The sequence below is a fragment of the Callithrix jacchus genome, chromosome 14 (assembly GCF_049354715.1).
Source record: "Callithrix jacchus isolate 240 chromosome 14, calJac240_pri, whole genome shotgun sequence".
Classification (NCBI taxonomy): domain Eukaryota; kingdom Metazoa; phylum Chordata; class Mammalia; order Primates; family Cebidae; genus Callithrix; species Callithrix jacchus.
The window spans coordinates 114,222,476-114,238,518 of NC_133515.1; the positions used below are offsets into that span (position 1 = coordinate 114,222,476).

The 16,043-nt window shown below is 46.1% G+C and overlaps 1 long non-coding RNA gene across 1 annotated transcript; it reads right to left on the reverse strand.

The window, feature by feature from the left end:
- Nucleotides 1-10,307: 10,307 nt before the first annotated feature.
- Nucleotides 10,308-12,362, reverse strand: LOC144579202 (uncharacterized). The gene is made up of 2 exons (XR_013526229.1): nt 12,231-12,362; nt 10,308-11,723 (listed from the first exon to the last, which is right to left on the reverse strand). It is a non-coding gene; the product is annotated as an uncharacterized LOC144579202 (long non-coding RNA).
- Nucleotides 12,363-16,043: the final 3,681 nt, after the last annotated feature.

The window sequence follows — 16,043 nt, forward strand, 5'->3', positions numbered from 1 at the left end:
GAGCACGTTCTGAGCCTGGGTTCACGAGCACGTTCTGAGCCTGAGCATGTTCCAAGCATGTTCTGAGCCTGAGCACGTTCTGAGCCTGGGTTCACGAGCATGTTCTGAGCCTGAGCACGTTTCAAGCATGTTCTGAGCCTGGAGAGGGTTCCTGGACATAGAGGGTGAGCAGGCCACATTGCAAGCTGACAGAAGCTGGCACCCACCCCCAGCCTCCCACCCTGCCCTCTGACTCCAGGGCGGGGCTGAGGGTCTCCTCTGCTGACCCTCACACCTCACACTGGCCCAGGGAGAGGGACTGAGAAAGAGGAGGAGCTCTCCAGACACAGTCACAAGGAAACTCTCTCCAGGAGCAGGCCTAGGCCACTGTGTTAGGCACCAGCTTGGCAAATTGGTCAGTTTCACAAGAGACGGCACTAAAAATCCACCCAACAGGGGCTTTGAGCCAGTGAGGGCAAGCGTTCCACTGCGTCCGGTGACCCCCAGACCTGCTCCAGGGGCCTCGCATGCTGCGTTAACAGGCAGCTGTGGGAGCTCCCAGCCGCCATTGGCAGAGACAAAGGCAGACACAGGCCTGCAGGCTCCCACTCTGTGGGTCCAGGGAGACCCCAGCAGCTTCTCCAAGCACGGAAGAACGGGCACAAGAGAAATCCCCTCCTAGGCACCACATCCAGGTCCCATGGGCTGGGTCAGTTTCTCTAGAGGGTCAATGACACACCTGTTATTTACAAAGGCTCAGACTGAGTTAATTAAGGAAAACAAATGGAGAAACCTCATAGACAGCAGAGCCTGTTAAAAGCCAGTAAGAATCACTTTTTACAGCTTCTCAGATTATTACTGAAATAAAGGTATCAAGAAAATATCAAAGAGAATATTCGGTCCCCTAAGAAAACATGCTTCAGTTCTCAAGTGTCCAAAGACCTCATTTGAAAAGTAAGTTTTCATGAAACCCTGTCAACTCTGAATGTCTCACATCACAAAAACCTTTTCAGCTCCAATGACTACATTTGCTCCAAGGGATCTTCCAAAAGCAAGCGTGTGCCCAGGGGGCAGGTGGATGCCATGCCGTGCCAGGTACCAGGCAGGCTTCGGAGGCCAGGGCGTGGCCCCACCTCACGGATGAATCAGGATTGGGCAGGGCCTGTGAAGCTCTGTGGTGGGGATGCCTTTACCATGTACTGGAGCAGAGATTTCACCAAGCTGGTGACCAGATTTCAGCTTGTCTTTGAGAGGTCTTAATTTCCCCTCATTCTAGAGAGAGATTTTCATTGAGCAGATTTGCAGGCTGGCAGGTGTTGGCTTTTCCTGATGCTGCCACACCGTACTTGGCTCCCAAGATGTCCAGGGACCCTGCCGTTCTGGTTGCTGGGGTGCAATGTGCCCCCCTCCCCAACTGCTCTTACGATTTTCTCTTTATAACTGGACTCAGGCACTTTTATTTATTATGATGTAACTTTGTATACATTGTTTTTCCCTGAGCTCAGTTAATCCATATGCACTTGTGGGTTTTCTTTTTAATCCTGTTTGGAAATCCTTGCTGCTTATTTTTTGCATGTTTTCTTCCCTGCCCCCTACTTGCTCCTTGGGGGACTCGTCTCACACGCCAGAGGGGCCTGTGCTTCTCTCAGAGTTCACCGGGGCCCTGTTCACTGTCTTTCATTCTTCATTTTTTTCAGTGTTTTCCTCTCTGTGTTTTATTTGGACCGGTTTACTTTGCCATGTCTTTAAATTTACTAAGATTTTCTTCTGCAGCATCTAATCGTGTATTCATCACATACAGGAGCTTTTTAACCTCAGCCATTTCAGTTTTCATGTCTTCAAGTTTGATCTGGGTTTTGAAAAATGCAGTCTATGTCCCTTCTTGACACATCCATGCTATTCCCAACTTCCTGAACAAACACGACAGTTTCACGGCTGCTTCTGCTGCTCTGATCTCGTCCTTCCACGGCAGGTGGCGTTTCTGCATCTGTTGCTGTTCAGTGACGTCATTGTCATTTTACGTTGTCTTTTTCTGTTTCTTTGTGCATTCCTGAAAACATTTTATTAGACGCCAAGTTGTAAATTTCACTTTGGTTATGTCTTGGATTATTTTTAAATTCCTGTAAATTTATTTCCGCTTTGTGCTGAGACACAGATATGTGGACACGCTTTGTTTTTCTGATGCTGAATCACATGGTCTATAGAGCGGGAGCGGAGGAGCTTATTTTGCCCCCGTGTTGAAGCAACACTGCTTTGATGACTTCAGTCACGTTCCTGTGAATCACAGAGGCCTTCTCCCTGCCCAGCTGGTGACATTAGAGACTGTTCTCAACGCGCAACCTGCAAATACTGTCCCCTTAGTAAATCTGGAGGACATGCTCCCAGACCAGACACATATACGATGGCTAAACCCCACAATTAGCCTCAGGAAGCCCCCAGCAGCCCCACGCTCTCCTTTGTGCAATCCTCTCTGGGACCCCCAAAAGCCCCCAGTCTCTCCTCTGTGCAGCCCTCTCTGGGACCCTCAGGAGATCCCCCCAGGCTGTGTCCTGTGTGGGCTCCTGCCTGGGCTCCATGATCTGTCACTCTGGGCGTCTGCTCTCTGCAGCAGCAGCTCCCTTCCTAACCCTGCTCTGCTGTAACCTAAAAGCTCTCCCAACTCCCCCAACCCCTTGGCACAAACATGGGAAATTTCTTACTTACTTGTATTTTCACTTCTCTCGGGTACCTCTCTTCTTCACTTCCTGATATCCAATATTGAACTTCTTTCTTTTTTTTTTTCTGTCTGGTGGTCCTATGCTTCCAAGAAGGGGACGTGTTTAACCTGTTGCCTCATCTCGATGTGCAGCAGAAAATATGAATTATTCATGGCTGTCTGTAGAGAACAGAAAAGGGACAGAGGCTCCCAGCAGGGAAAACATAATACTGGAAATATGCAGAGTAGTATGGCTGGATGGATCATTCCAGGTGGAGAACCAGGGCAGAGTCTCAGGTCAGTGACGTGTGAGCTCCACACAGCTAGGGCTGACCCCAGCAAAACTCCTGCCAAATCCTTGGGCACTGGGGACTGTGTGGCCTCCCTGTTGGCTGTGCAGCAGGCACATGGTCCCAGGACTGCGGGCAGGATCACTTGCAGCCCTGTGGGCCCCCTGGAGAGAACACAGGAAGCCCACGCCTGGCCTCCCCTGACCTCACAGGAAGCCCACGCCTGGCCTCCCCTGACCTCACAGGAGGCCCGTGCCTGGTCTCCCCTGACCTCATACGAAGCCCACGGCTGGTCTCCCCTGACCTCATATGAAGCCTGCACATGTTCTCCCCTGACCTCATACGAAGCCCGCACCTGGTGTCCCCTGACCTCACAGGAAGCCCACACCTGTTTGCCCCTGACCTCATGCGAAGCCCGAGCCTAGGTGCCCCTGACCTCACAGGAAGCCCGCACCTGGTCTCTGCTGACCTCACAGGAAGCCCACGGCTGGTCTCCCCTGAACGTCATCCCCTGTACCCTCCCCTGTGCTGATGTTAATCTGTAGCTTTTCACTGTGATAACCTCAGCCCTAAGTGGGAGCTGCTCTACGTCCTGGGAGTCCCTCCAGGAATTCATCCTGGGTGGTTCTGGGACCCTGACGCTCTTCACACCCTTGAAGTCAGAACGCCTTTCACAATAACCATAGGTTCTCCAGGACGTCATCCTGGGGTTGTCCTGGACGCCCTCACACAGACTGACATGCAGTTATTTCAGTTGCATTATTAGATAAATTAACATTTCTTAACTGGTTGAAATGATGTTTAAAATACATTTAAAATTAATACTAGATTTTTTAAATTGTCAAATAAATTTTCACTTAAGATTTTAAAAATTACCAAAATGAACAAAATGATCTGAAAATGTAGAAATAAAAACTGCCTTAATGCCAAAGCTGGAGTACTACAAAGAGAGAGACTAAAACACATCACACACATTCAGGGTGCAGGTGCTTAGGTCCTCCGACCGTGGGAAGGGGTCCCCGTGAGCTGAGGAAGTGCTGCATCGTGGAGCCCCTGGGGAAAAGGCGCAGTGTCTGCTGGAACTGTAGTGAATCCATAAACCACTGTCAGACGCGTGAGGCCTCAGCAGTGTGGCGCCTTCTACTCATAAACAAGTCACATCCACGGCCTCGCCGGAATGCTTTCATGTCTTCAGGGAAGAAGGCGGGCAGGCTTTTCATCTGGAGTTGTTCTTAGTCACCTGAGGCCTTTTGCTGCTGCCGAAAATCACATCTAATCTGCTTCCGTTGCTTGTTGCTAGAGTAAAAATGCAGTGGCTGAGGCTCTGGCAAGAATGCCGTGTTCACAGAACGATCCTCATCCCCTAGATGAGTTTGCACGAGATTAGCATTATTTCTCTTTTAAATTTTGAATTATTCATCAGTATATTATTTGGGCTAGGAAACTTTTCTGTGTGTGTAGATACTGTACTCTATGATTTTTTATTTCTTCTCGTTAGTCTCTATCTGTGTTTTTCAATAAGTTTACCCATCTCATCTAAGTTTTCAGATCTGCTGTCATAGAGTATCACCCATATCTGGGTGATACTCGTTACCTTGACACGCATGTGCAGCCTGTGGTGTGGCTCCCAGCTCACGGCTTATTTCATTCACTTCCGTTTTCTCAATCTGCCTTTTATAAAATCTAATCTTGCTGGAGGTTAACTGGCTGGTCATAAAATAGCTGAATACTGAAGAGGTTTTTGTTACGATGTTACATGCATTGAATGTTTTAGTTGACGCATACTAATAATTATTCTTTTCTAAGCAATTTTGGGTCTTTATATAAAACAGATATATCAAAATAAATTTTAATGAAAATAACTGTACATAATAATGAATTAAAATTATAAAATAAAAAATTGAATTTTCTCAGAATCATCAAGTGAATGCTGTAATCTACTAAACACTTTAATACACTGATTCTTTTATTATAAACCAACTAATATAAAGCAGTTTAGATATTTCTTAAATACTAGTAAATTCTTAGATTTAGTTTTTTTATGTAGAACCTTTTGAATTTTATATTTTATCATAAAATAGTCCCTGTAGGACAAAAATGGTTATATTTTGTCAGACCTAATTTCATGTAAAGGGAAGTACACAAGAGTAGCCTGCTAAGTGCTACTTATGATAAGCAGGATAGAATCTACATAACGCATCAGAAGCTATGATTTTGCCTTTATCATTAAAACACTTAATTTCTTGAAAATCTCAGTTCTCACTCCTTACACCAGTATTTTGCACTAAGAATTCATTGAACTCCATTAAACTTCAATGCCCCTTATTTTTTCTTACTGAAATCAAAACTATATAAAAAGCTAACTGATTTTTTCAACTTTGTTCAGACATCAGTTACTGATAAAAATGAATACTGAGAGTTGACCTATTATACTAATAACTAATAGGATATTTCAGTCCAATAGACACAGAACTGAAAAATGCAATTATTATAATTTTATAAGTTGCAACCTTTAATTGTAAGTTATTATATTTGTCATTCAAAGTGACCATTTTGTGTGCAATTTACTTGTTAGTTTTTGTCATTGCTTAGCTTTAAGATTTTTAAGAGAAAAAATGATTTAATTAAAAAGGTTTCCATTTACATTACAAATGAGAGCAAGTTTTCTCTCTGTGTAGCTGCTCCCTGGGAAGGGCCTTCTCTGGATGCTCCAGTCAAGTAGTGTGTTCACACAAGCGGCTGGATTTTCATCTTGGTGAAATGTACGTCCTGCGGGGGCTTCTCCCAAGCGTAAGGCGAAGAGTGGTGCGGGCGATACTGAGGGGCCTTTTCCACGTCGGTGGCCGGAATGAAAGGCATCCTGGCTTCTCCGTGAGCCTCAGTGCCTCTGTGTCTTCCAGCGTAATATGTTGTTTGCAGCAGTGTTTTATTAATGAGAAAACGGCACCTAGTAATGAAATGTATGGCATGGGGAGGTTGGGTGACGCAGGTGTGAACAACAGGGGAAGATTGGGTGACCGGGCATGTCCGGCATGGGGAGGGTGGGGGCATTGGCTGATCCAGGTATGAACCACACGAAGCCACGAGGACCAAGTTGCTAGTCCAGACTGGGATGAGCTGCAGGGCTAAACAAGCACCAGGTAAAGACGGCAGAGATATGGAACTAAGGCACTTACATTAGTTATAAGTTTTAACAGTAACATTTTGGAATCCAGATTAAAAACGTTATTAAAAGCAATCCACCTGGTTCTTTGGTGGATTTCAGTGTTCTAAATAAATGCTCCCTAGCACGTTGGCTTCCGTGCACAGGAATCTTGATAGCCAGTGCACAAACACACTTCGAACATTTTATTTATTCTTTAAGTTTTATTTAAGTTTTTAAAAAGTTTCAGTACATTTTGGTGTATTGTGTTTTTGGTTATGGGGATGAATTATTGAGCAGTGACATCTGAGAATTTACTGCACAGGTCACCCACAGGGGGTACATCATACTCAGGATGTAATTCTTAGTCCTTGCCCCCCACCTCCACCTTCTGCATCTCCATGGAGATCATTTTCAATAACGAGCAACCGTAATCCCGGGAGACAGTCCTCTCTGTGGCTTCTTATTTACCTACAGCTTCAAAGACCAAAGTATCAATTTCCAGGCCTGATGTTGGTGTTACCGAAAAGAAAAACAAAGAAACAGCTACTATAGAAGCACCTCAAGCCTCTTGGACAACAGTTATTGAAGGAAAATTGTTTTTAACTGCAGGAAGAAGGAAAACAAGGTCACCCTGAATGTCCCCTGGGTCAAGAACCATGATAAGGAGCAGCTCTGTCAAGACTGGGAAATCTTTTGATCCATTTGTCTCTTTTCCTGCAGCAGGAGAAAGTGAGGTGCCAGGCCAGGGTGCCTTACCTTCCTCAGCTCCTCGTCTGTCTTCCTGCTCTCTCCAGGTGAACCCACACAGCCAGAGCTGCTCTGAAATTTGCTGGTTTTCAGTGAAGACCCTTGCTCTCCTGAAGCCAGCACAGCTGGGGATAGCATTGCCCTGCCATGCCCCATTCCCATTCATTTCCATGTGACTACAGTCTTCATCCACACCACCTCAGAGGAGGCGTGTCCTAGCACCTCTCCATTTTAAAGTCAGAGCAATGGCCACAGAGGGATTAGTCATTTACCCAGTCACCCTGGCCAGGAAGCTCCAAAGAGGTCAGCTGAGGGGGAAGATGGAATGTCATGAGAGGAAACATGTGTGTGAGAGGACACATATGTATGTGCATTAGTGTGCATGTGTAATGAGCAGCAGTATGTGTGTGTGCATTTTGTGTGCATGTGTTTGTGCATGTGTGCACTGTGAGTGTCCTGTGTGCATGTTTTTATGAGTGTACATTGTGTGTGCATTGTATGAGTGTGCATGCATGTCTATGCATGTGCATGTATATATCTGTATAAGCAGAAGTGTACATGTGCACTAGTGTGACTGTGCATGGGTTTGTGTGGACGTGCCTATGCATTAGTGTGTGTGCACGTGTATATATGAGCCTATGCATTAGTGTGTGTGCATGCATGTATGAGCCTGTGCATTAGTGTGTGTGTGTATATATGAGCTGATGCATTAGTGTGTGTGCATGTATACATAAGCCTATGCCTTACTGTGTGCTTGTGTATATACAAGCCTATGTGTTAGTGTGTGTGTGCATGTATATATGAGCCTATGCGTTAATGTGTGTGCTTGTATATATGAGCATATGCATTAGTGTGTGTACGTGTATATATGAGCATATGTATTAGTGTGTGTGCATGCATGTATATATAAGCATATGCATTAGTGTGTACGTGTATATATGAGCATATGTATTAGTGTGTGTGCATGCATGTACATATAAGCATATGCATTAGTGCGTGTATGTGTATATATAAGCATATGCATTAGTGTGTGTGTGTATATATGAGCATATGCATTAGTGTGTGTGTATGTGTATATATGAGCCTATGCATTAGTGTGTGTGCATGCATGTATGAGCCTGTTCATTAGTGTGTGCGTGTGTATATATGAGCTGATGCATTAGTGTGTGTGCATGTATACATGAGCCTATGCATTAGTATGTGTGCTTGTGTATATACGAGCCTATGTGTTAGTGTGTGTGCATGTATATATGAGCATATGCATTAGTGTGTGTGTGCATGCATCTATATATGAGCATATGCATTAGTGTGTGTACATGTATATATGAGCCTATGTGTGTGTATATATGAGCATATGTATGAGTGTGCATGCATGTATATATAAGCATATGCATTAGTGTGTGTATGTGTATATATGAGCATATGTATTAGTGTGTGTATGTGTATATATGAGCATATGCATTAGTGTGTGTATGTGTATATATGAGCATATGCATTCGTGTGTACATGTATATATGAGCCTATGTGTGTGTGTATATATGAGCATATGTATTAGTGTGTGTGCATGCATGTATATATAAGCATATGCATTAGTGTGTATGTGTATATATGAGCATATGCATTAGTGTGTGTATGTGTATATATGAGCATATGCATTAGTGTGTATGTGTATATATGAGCATATGCATTAGTGTGTGTATGTGTATATATGAGCCTATGCCTTAGTGTGTGTGTACGTGTATATATGAGCCTATGCCTTAGTGTGTGTGTACGTGTATATATGAGCCTATGTGTGTGTGTATATATGAGCATATGTATTAGTGTGTGCATGCATGTATATATAAACATGCATTAGTGTGTGTATGTGTATATATGAGCCTATGCATTAGTGTGTGTATGTGTATATATATGAGCATATGCATTAGTGTGTGTATGTGTATATATGAGCATATGCATTAGTGCGTGTGTATGCATGTATATATAAGCATATGCATTAGTGTGTGTATGTGTATATATGAGCATATGCATTAGTGTGTGTGTATGTGTATATATGAGCCTATGCATTAGTGTGTGTGTGCATGCATGTAGATATAAGCATATGCATTAGTGTGTGTGCATGTATATATGAGCATATGCATTAGTGTGTGTGTATGTGTATATATGAGCATATGCATTAGTGTGTGTGTGCATGCATGTATATATAAGCATATGCATTAGTGTGTATGTGTATATATGAGCATATGCATTAGTGTGTGTATGTGTATATATGAGCATATTCATTAGTGTGTGTATGTGTATATATGAGCATATGCATTAGTGTGTATGTGTATATATGAGCATATGCATTAGTGTGTGTGTATGTGTATATATGAGCCTATGCCTTAGTGTGTGTGTACATGTATATATGAGCCTATGTGTGTGTATATATGAGCATATGTGTGTGTATATATGAGCATATGCATTAGTGTGTGTGCATGCATGTATATATAAGCCTATGCATGAGTGTGTGTGCATGCATGTATATATAAGCATATGCATTAGTGTGTGTGTGCGTGTATATATGAGCATATGCATTAGTGTGTGTGTATGTGTATATATGAGCATATGCATTAGTGTGTGTGTATGTGTATATATGAGCATATGCATTAGTGTGTGTGTATGTGTATATATGAGCATATGCATTAGTGTGCGTATGTGTATATATGAGCCTATGCATTAGTGTGTGTCTATGTGTATCTATGAGCCTATGCATTAGTGTGTGTATGCACATGTGCTGTACGTGCGCACTGGCCATGACTCTGAAGGGTCTAGTTTCATCCATTTAACTCCTCCTTATTTAACACTGGTCAGGATGGAGACTCTGCAATTGAAAGTGCAGCTGATGAAGATGAGTCTGTTATTTCAGCAAGTTCAGCCCTGAGCTGAACCAAACATCTGCTTCATGCCACACTCTGCTGTTTTTGTGCTTAGATTGAACAATCTGTTTGCTAAACAAGCGATGGACACTGGCTCAGGAAACATGGTAACATGAGAAGACCGTGAATCCCATGGGAAAGACAGGGCAGGGTGGGGGAGCCAGGGAGCATCTGTGGATGGGTAAGTTGCTATTTCAAATAGGCTGGGTCCCAGTAGGACTCCTGGGAAGGTGGTGTTTGAGTGGTTTTGGAAATGGTGGTACATTCAGCCGTGGAGACGCCTGGGAGGAGGGTACAGAAGAAGGAGAGAGAGAGAAAGAGAGAGCGCAGCTGTGTGAAGCCTGCAGATGCCTTAGGAATCGCCAGGGAAGCAGCGTGGCCAGGAGTGGGAAGAAGATGGGGTGTCTTCTAGGGATCAGCAGGGTCTGAGGCAGAAGAGCGTGATGTTTTTAATGAGGCAGCCAGGGGTTCAGATGCCAATTCACAGGCAGAAACATGCATCAAGTTTAAATTAAGAGCACCCACATAAATAGCAATTCTTCCCATGAAAAACTTTATTTGAAACGAACCTCTGCAGATGGATAGGATTTCAGGAGGTGACGAACTGAGACTTTCAGAAGGTTAGGAACAGTATGAGGAGACAGCGAACCGTGTACATTTACACGTTTCTATATATCTAAGGTTCTCTTCTCAGTATTTAAGGTTACAGAAGAATAAATACAAACTCTAGGTCTGGGAAAACTGTGTTCAGATTGTAAGACTCAAGTCCCCAGGTGTCTGACCTCAGTGGGTGGTTCCTGAGCCAAAGCCACACCACCGACTGTCTTGGCAGTGGCACTTTTTCCTTGATACACCAGGATCCATTCCAGGGTCACACACGGCACATAGCTGTGGACCTGGGTCCTCTCAGACTCACCTTGTTTTCCTGCCCACAGAGTGTCAGACAGAACAGGCCTTTCTTATGGAGGTGTCCTCAGGGCGAGAGCCAAGAGCCCCTGCTGTTTGGGAGGCCGTGGCAGGGGTGTGTGGTGCTCTCTTAGTGCAGCCACAGAGGCCCAGGCCATGGTGAGGCTGGCACACCCAGGCTGGGCTGGGGCCTGCCAGGGCTCCCCACTCAAAGTCACTGCTCTCCTCTGAGGGTGACGGCATCTGGTAGAGGACCCCCAGGATTCTGCCAGTATCCGGTTTCTCATCTGACCTCCACCTCCAGCTGAAGACATCTCAGCCCGGGTCCTGCTGTTCTGCATGGCCCACAGAACCTGGGAGCATGAAATTCTTCAGAAAAAGGGTCTTTGCAGGTAGAATCCAGTGGAGGATTTTGAGGTGACTGTGTCCTGGACTATGTGCCCTAAATCCACTGACAGGTGTTAAAACATCAGGAGGGTTTGACTCTGAGACACACAGAGAGGAGAAGCCACGCAGAGATGGCAGACCTAGAGTGATGCAGCCACAAGCCCAGGGGCACGAGGGACACGGAAGCTGGAAGAGGTGGGAAAGGCCCTCCCCTGTAGCCTCCAGAGGCAGCGCAGCCTGAGACACGTGACCTCTGGGACTGTGGGGACACATTTCTGCTGTCGGGAGCCTCCCAGTGTGAGGTCCTTCCTTTCAGCAGCCCCTGCACTCTGAGGCCCTCCCCGTCTCTGTTGTAACGCTCCTGGCATTTTGCCTGCAATGGACATTCCAGCGCTGTCTTCCTCCTCTCACGCCAGGGAATCGAATGGTGAGGGGGAGTGCTAAGCACTCCCTCACTCCCTCTGCCTGTAAAGCCACCAGTCCCACACCCCAACAGCCTGTTAGTCCATGAGTCTATGGATAAAGGAATCCGTTCCTGAGCCCCCAGGATGCAGTCGCCTCTTAAAGTCCCCCTGGATGCTGCTGTGCTGGGGATGAAGTTTCTACAGGAGCTTTGGAGTGCACAGACATTCAGACCATGGCCACGCTGCAGTGAAAATCTAAAACCAACAAACGATCCACCTGCATTAGTTTTCTATGGGTGCTGTGACAAATTACCACAAACTGATCTGTAGGGACACAAATCTATCATCTTTCTGCTCAGCAGGTTGGAAGCCTGATGCAGCGTCCAGGGGCCGTGAAGGCTGCGTTACCTTCTGGGCTCTGGGCAGAAGCTGCTTCCCCGGGGTTTCCAACTTCCGGAGGCACTCACCACCCTGGTCTCAGGGCTCCTGCCTCTGCCTCCAGCTCCAGCAGCCCCCACTGCCCTGTGCTCTGTGTGGCCAGGGTCCTGTGGCTGCACTGGTGGTCTCCCGTGCATCCAGTTGAGGAGCAACCCCCACTCCCTCCCACGACAGCCTCAGGTCCTCTGCACAAACCCACACATTCACAGCTGCCAAGATCAGAAATGCATCTGTGGGGTGGCAATGATGTGCCTGCCCCACCTGTCTTTGGGGGTTATTTTAGGGGTAGAAACAATAAATCATAAATAATATAAATCTACATACTGACTTCGCTGTCTCTGTTCTGTCCACGTCGCTCTGGGTTTTCTGGGTAAACAGAGGCACTGCAAACATCACAGGAGTCACCGGGTTTTAGTGGAGGAATCTGGGTTCTGGGAGCATGGGGAGAAGCGGGTGAGGGAGTGGTGGAGGCTTTGAGTTTCGCTCCCAAAGCTCACCCACATGGGAGCTCTGGGAGTCTCTGAGGAACCCGGTCACCAGCCTCAGGGCACGAGGGGGATCAAAGGTCCTGGGAGCCCAGTTGGCCGTGCCCTCCCTCCATGTCCCCGTGAGCCCCTCTCCTGACCAAAGGCAGCAGAGAGAGAGTCCTGGGATAGCAGCTCCTGGTGCCTCCTGTGCGGTGATTCCAGCCCATGGCCAAACCCCTAACCACAGCCTGTGAGACATCATAGGTGACATACTCTCACCATCACAGGGCAAGCTCCCTGGGCCCCAGCCAGGGCATCCCGGGCTCCGCAACTCCACTAAACCCCAGCAGGGTCACCCGACCTGGGCTACCCAGACCCCCAGAGCACCCCCAGATGTAAATGCTTTCGGCCCAAGCGAAGTGAATCCTCCCGGCCTCCGCGTTGGGCCCAAAACTGCTTTTCTCAAGGACCTGGGGCTGTTCCCCAAATTACCATTTTGAACCCCAAATGTCAGAGACAGGTCTCAGGGAATTGAGAAAGGTTGCTTTGCCAAGGTTAAGGTCAGGCTGGTGACAGCCACAGGGTGTCCTGAGGACAGAGGCCCAAGGAGGCTGGGGCGCGTCTTGGTTTTAACGTTTTAGGGAGACATGAGACCTCAATCAATATGTGTAAGGTGAACACTGGTTCTGTCCAGACGACTTGACTTGGGGAGGGGAAATTCCACATGGAGTTTCCTTGTGGACAAATCGTGAGAGGTATGCAGGGTTTTAAAAATCTTTGTAGCTATCTTATTTAGAAATAAAATGGGAGGCAGGTTTGCCTGGTGCAGTTTCCAGCTTGGCTTACCTTTACTGAATGGTTTTGGGGTACTGAAATGTATTTTCCATTCACACCATCATGAAGAGCCCAGCTCAGCCCATCTCGGTGGGGGGTGGGGCCTGACCTGGAGCCACAGTTGGCAACGGGAGTGGCTTCGGCTCGCTGACCCCCCAACACCTTGCACCGTCTGGGGGCTCCCTGGGCTCAGGACCACCCACTTGTGTGGCCGGGAGCTGGGCTCAGCCACATCCTTGCAACTTCTGGACACCGCCATCGAGCCACACCAAGGCCTGGGGGTGGCTCCGTATTTCCCGCCAAGGGCTTTTAACTCTTGGGAGTAAATGTGCATCACTGGTATGCGGCTAAAACTTGATGGGGAGATGCTAGTCACATGAATTGTATTATTTTGAAGAAATATTATATAATCAAAGATGGACTATTCACATTTAAAGCTTCCTCAGAGAAATCATTATCAGAATCCTACAGCTGAATAATCAAAGCTGAAGACTAATCCTGGAGTGATGGATGTGTATTCAGACACAAAATCTTCTATCCAACAGAGGTTCAAACACCCAAAAAGGACATGCTTAAGAAATATTTTATAGTTGACAGATTTATATATTTTGCAAATTGAATGGCTGAAGAAATTTGTATGCAAATGTAAATTGCACAATTGAAGGAGTTAATTTCTAGGGAATGTCAGGAACTTTCTGAGGAAACTGCTTCAGACGCCTTCTAAGCCTGTGACTCTGTCACGTGAAAAAATGGCCGTGGATGAAAACGCTGTGGCTTGGACGACAGGCAAGTTTACGTCTGTGCTGCCCTTCACAAAGGGGGCCCTTTTCTTTTCAGAGTTCTTTAGATTCTTTACGTTTCTTTACTCTTTAGATATAGAGTAAGCAGAATTTTATACCAAATCCAATAACAGGTACAATGTTTAAAAATCCCTTCAAATTAGGTTTTATAGCAGTTTGAGGAAAAAAAATAATTCTCTTTAAAACCGAAAAAACAGAAAAAAGAAAATTAAGCCTCTTATTTCCCTGCCTGAAAGTACGGATCAGATTCTTCTGTTTTTGTTTGTTTGTTTTTTTTTTTTTTTGAGACAGAGTTTTGCTCTTGTTACCCAGGCTGGAGTGCAATGGCACGATCTCAGCTCACCGCAACCTCCGCCTCCTGGATTCAGGCAATTCTCCTGCCTCAGCCTCCTGAGTAGCTGGGATTACAGGCACGCGTCACCATGCCCAGTTAATTTTTTTATTTTTAGTAGTGACGGGGTTTCACCATGTTGACCAGGATGGTCTCAATCTCTTGACCTCGTGATCCACCTGCCTCGGCCTCCCAAAGTGCTGGGATTATAGGCGTGAGCCACCGTGCCCAGCCCAGATTCTTCTGTTTATCTGTGCAAGCTTCCCACAGAGTTCAGTTAATGAGTGTTTTAAGCATACCAGTGTAAAAGGCATTGCTTTTGTGAAGAGCAGGCTTTTGCCTCCCTGGCAGTTCCCCTGCTGTGTTCCATGAAGAGCGCCCTGCTCACCTCAGTGGGCCAGAGTCAATGCAAAGCCCGCCCTGGATTCTTTTATCCAGGAAAGAGAAAACCACTGCCTTTGCCAAGGACAACAGAGACGTACAATTGCCTGTCATTAAATCCACGGTTTCTCCATCGACGGTTATTATTTTCACACCGTGTGATTACAGGCTTGGAAGGTTCCTGAAGAAGCGTCCGCAGAAGGTTCCTGACTTTCCATTGAAACGAACTTCACTTTAACAAGCCTCTGCCCCCATACTGTCATCGTAAAAAGGTATGCATGTTCTGCACATGTACCCCAAAACCTAAAATGCAATAAAAAATAAATAAATAAAATGCTCTTAACAATTGATAAAGTACAATCATAAAAAGAAAAGGTATTTACATGCGAGGCACATTCACATGCAAATTTAACAACCCAATCACACCCTTTTGCAGATGAAGAAAGGCCACGTTTGCCACGTGGCTTCCCTCTCCTGTAAGAATCCCTCACTGTCTGCTACAGCCTCCCTCAGTCACTTTCTGGAATCATTCCGGGACAAGTCATCTCTATGGACAGAAAACTTCATTTTGAAATCACATCAAGTGTGTTCAGTTTTCCATCCGAAGACACCTGAATCTGGGAGTGCTTTCTGGATATTTGGATGTCCATAAAACTCCCTTCCAGCTCTGCCGTAGCACACAAATTCAAAACGCCTTCAAATGTTTAACAATCTCGTGTTGCCTTTTTGATGTACTTGGTTCATGAATCCCGACAAATGTAAAATGAAAAGGCAACGGCTGCAACTGAAGGACAGTTTGGTTCTTCGCGATAAATGAAGGCTCTGCGTTATCTGACATCTCCCTTTGACGCTCTGCCTGAGGACTGTTCTACTCGCAGTAAATATGGAGGCACCTACGGGAAATGGCCAGGCTCTGCCATCCTGAAGACATGTTCCCAAAGAGAGGAAGCCCCATACGCTCTCGGCCTGTACCCCGGCTTGGCCCACAAACCTTACAGATGACGATAAAAAACACACGCACACGCACACACACATCCAGACATGCACATATGCACTACACCCCTGCACACAGGCACACACACACGTGCACAGACACACAAGCACTCCCACACACAGGTACATACATGCACACACATACACATATTCACTACACCCCTGCACACATGCACACACAGGTATATACGTGCATGTACACACAGGCATGCACACACATGCACAGACACACACAACCACTCCCACACTCATGTACACACATACACATATGCACCACACCCCTGCACACATGCACACACAGGTATATACATGCATGCACACACATGCACCG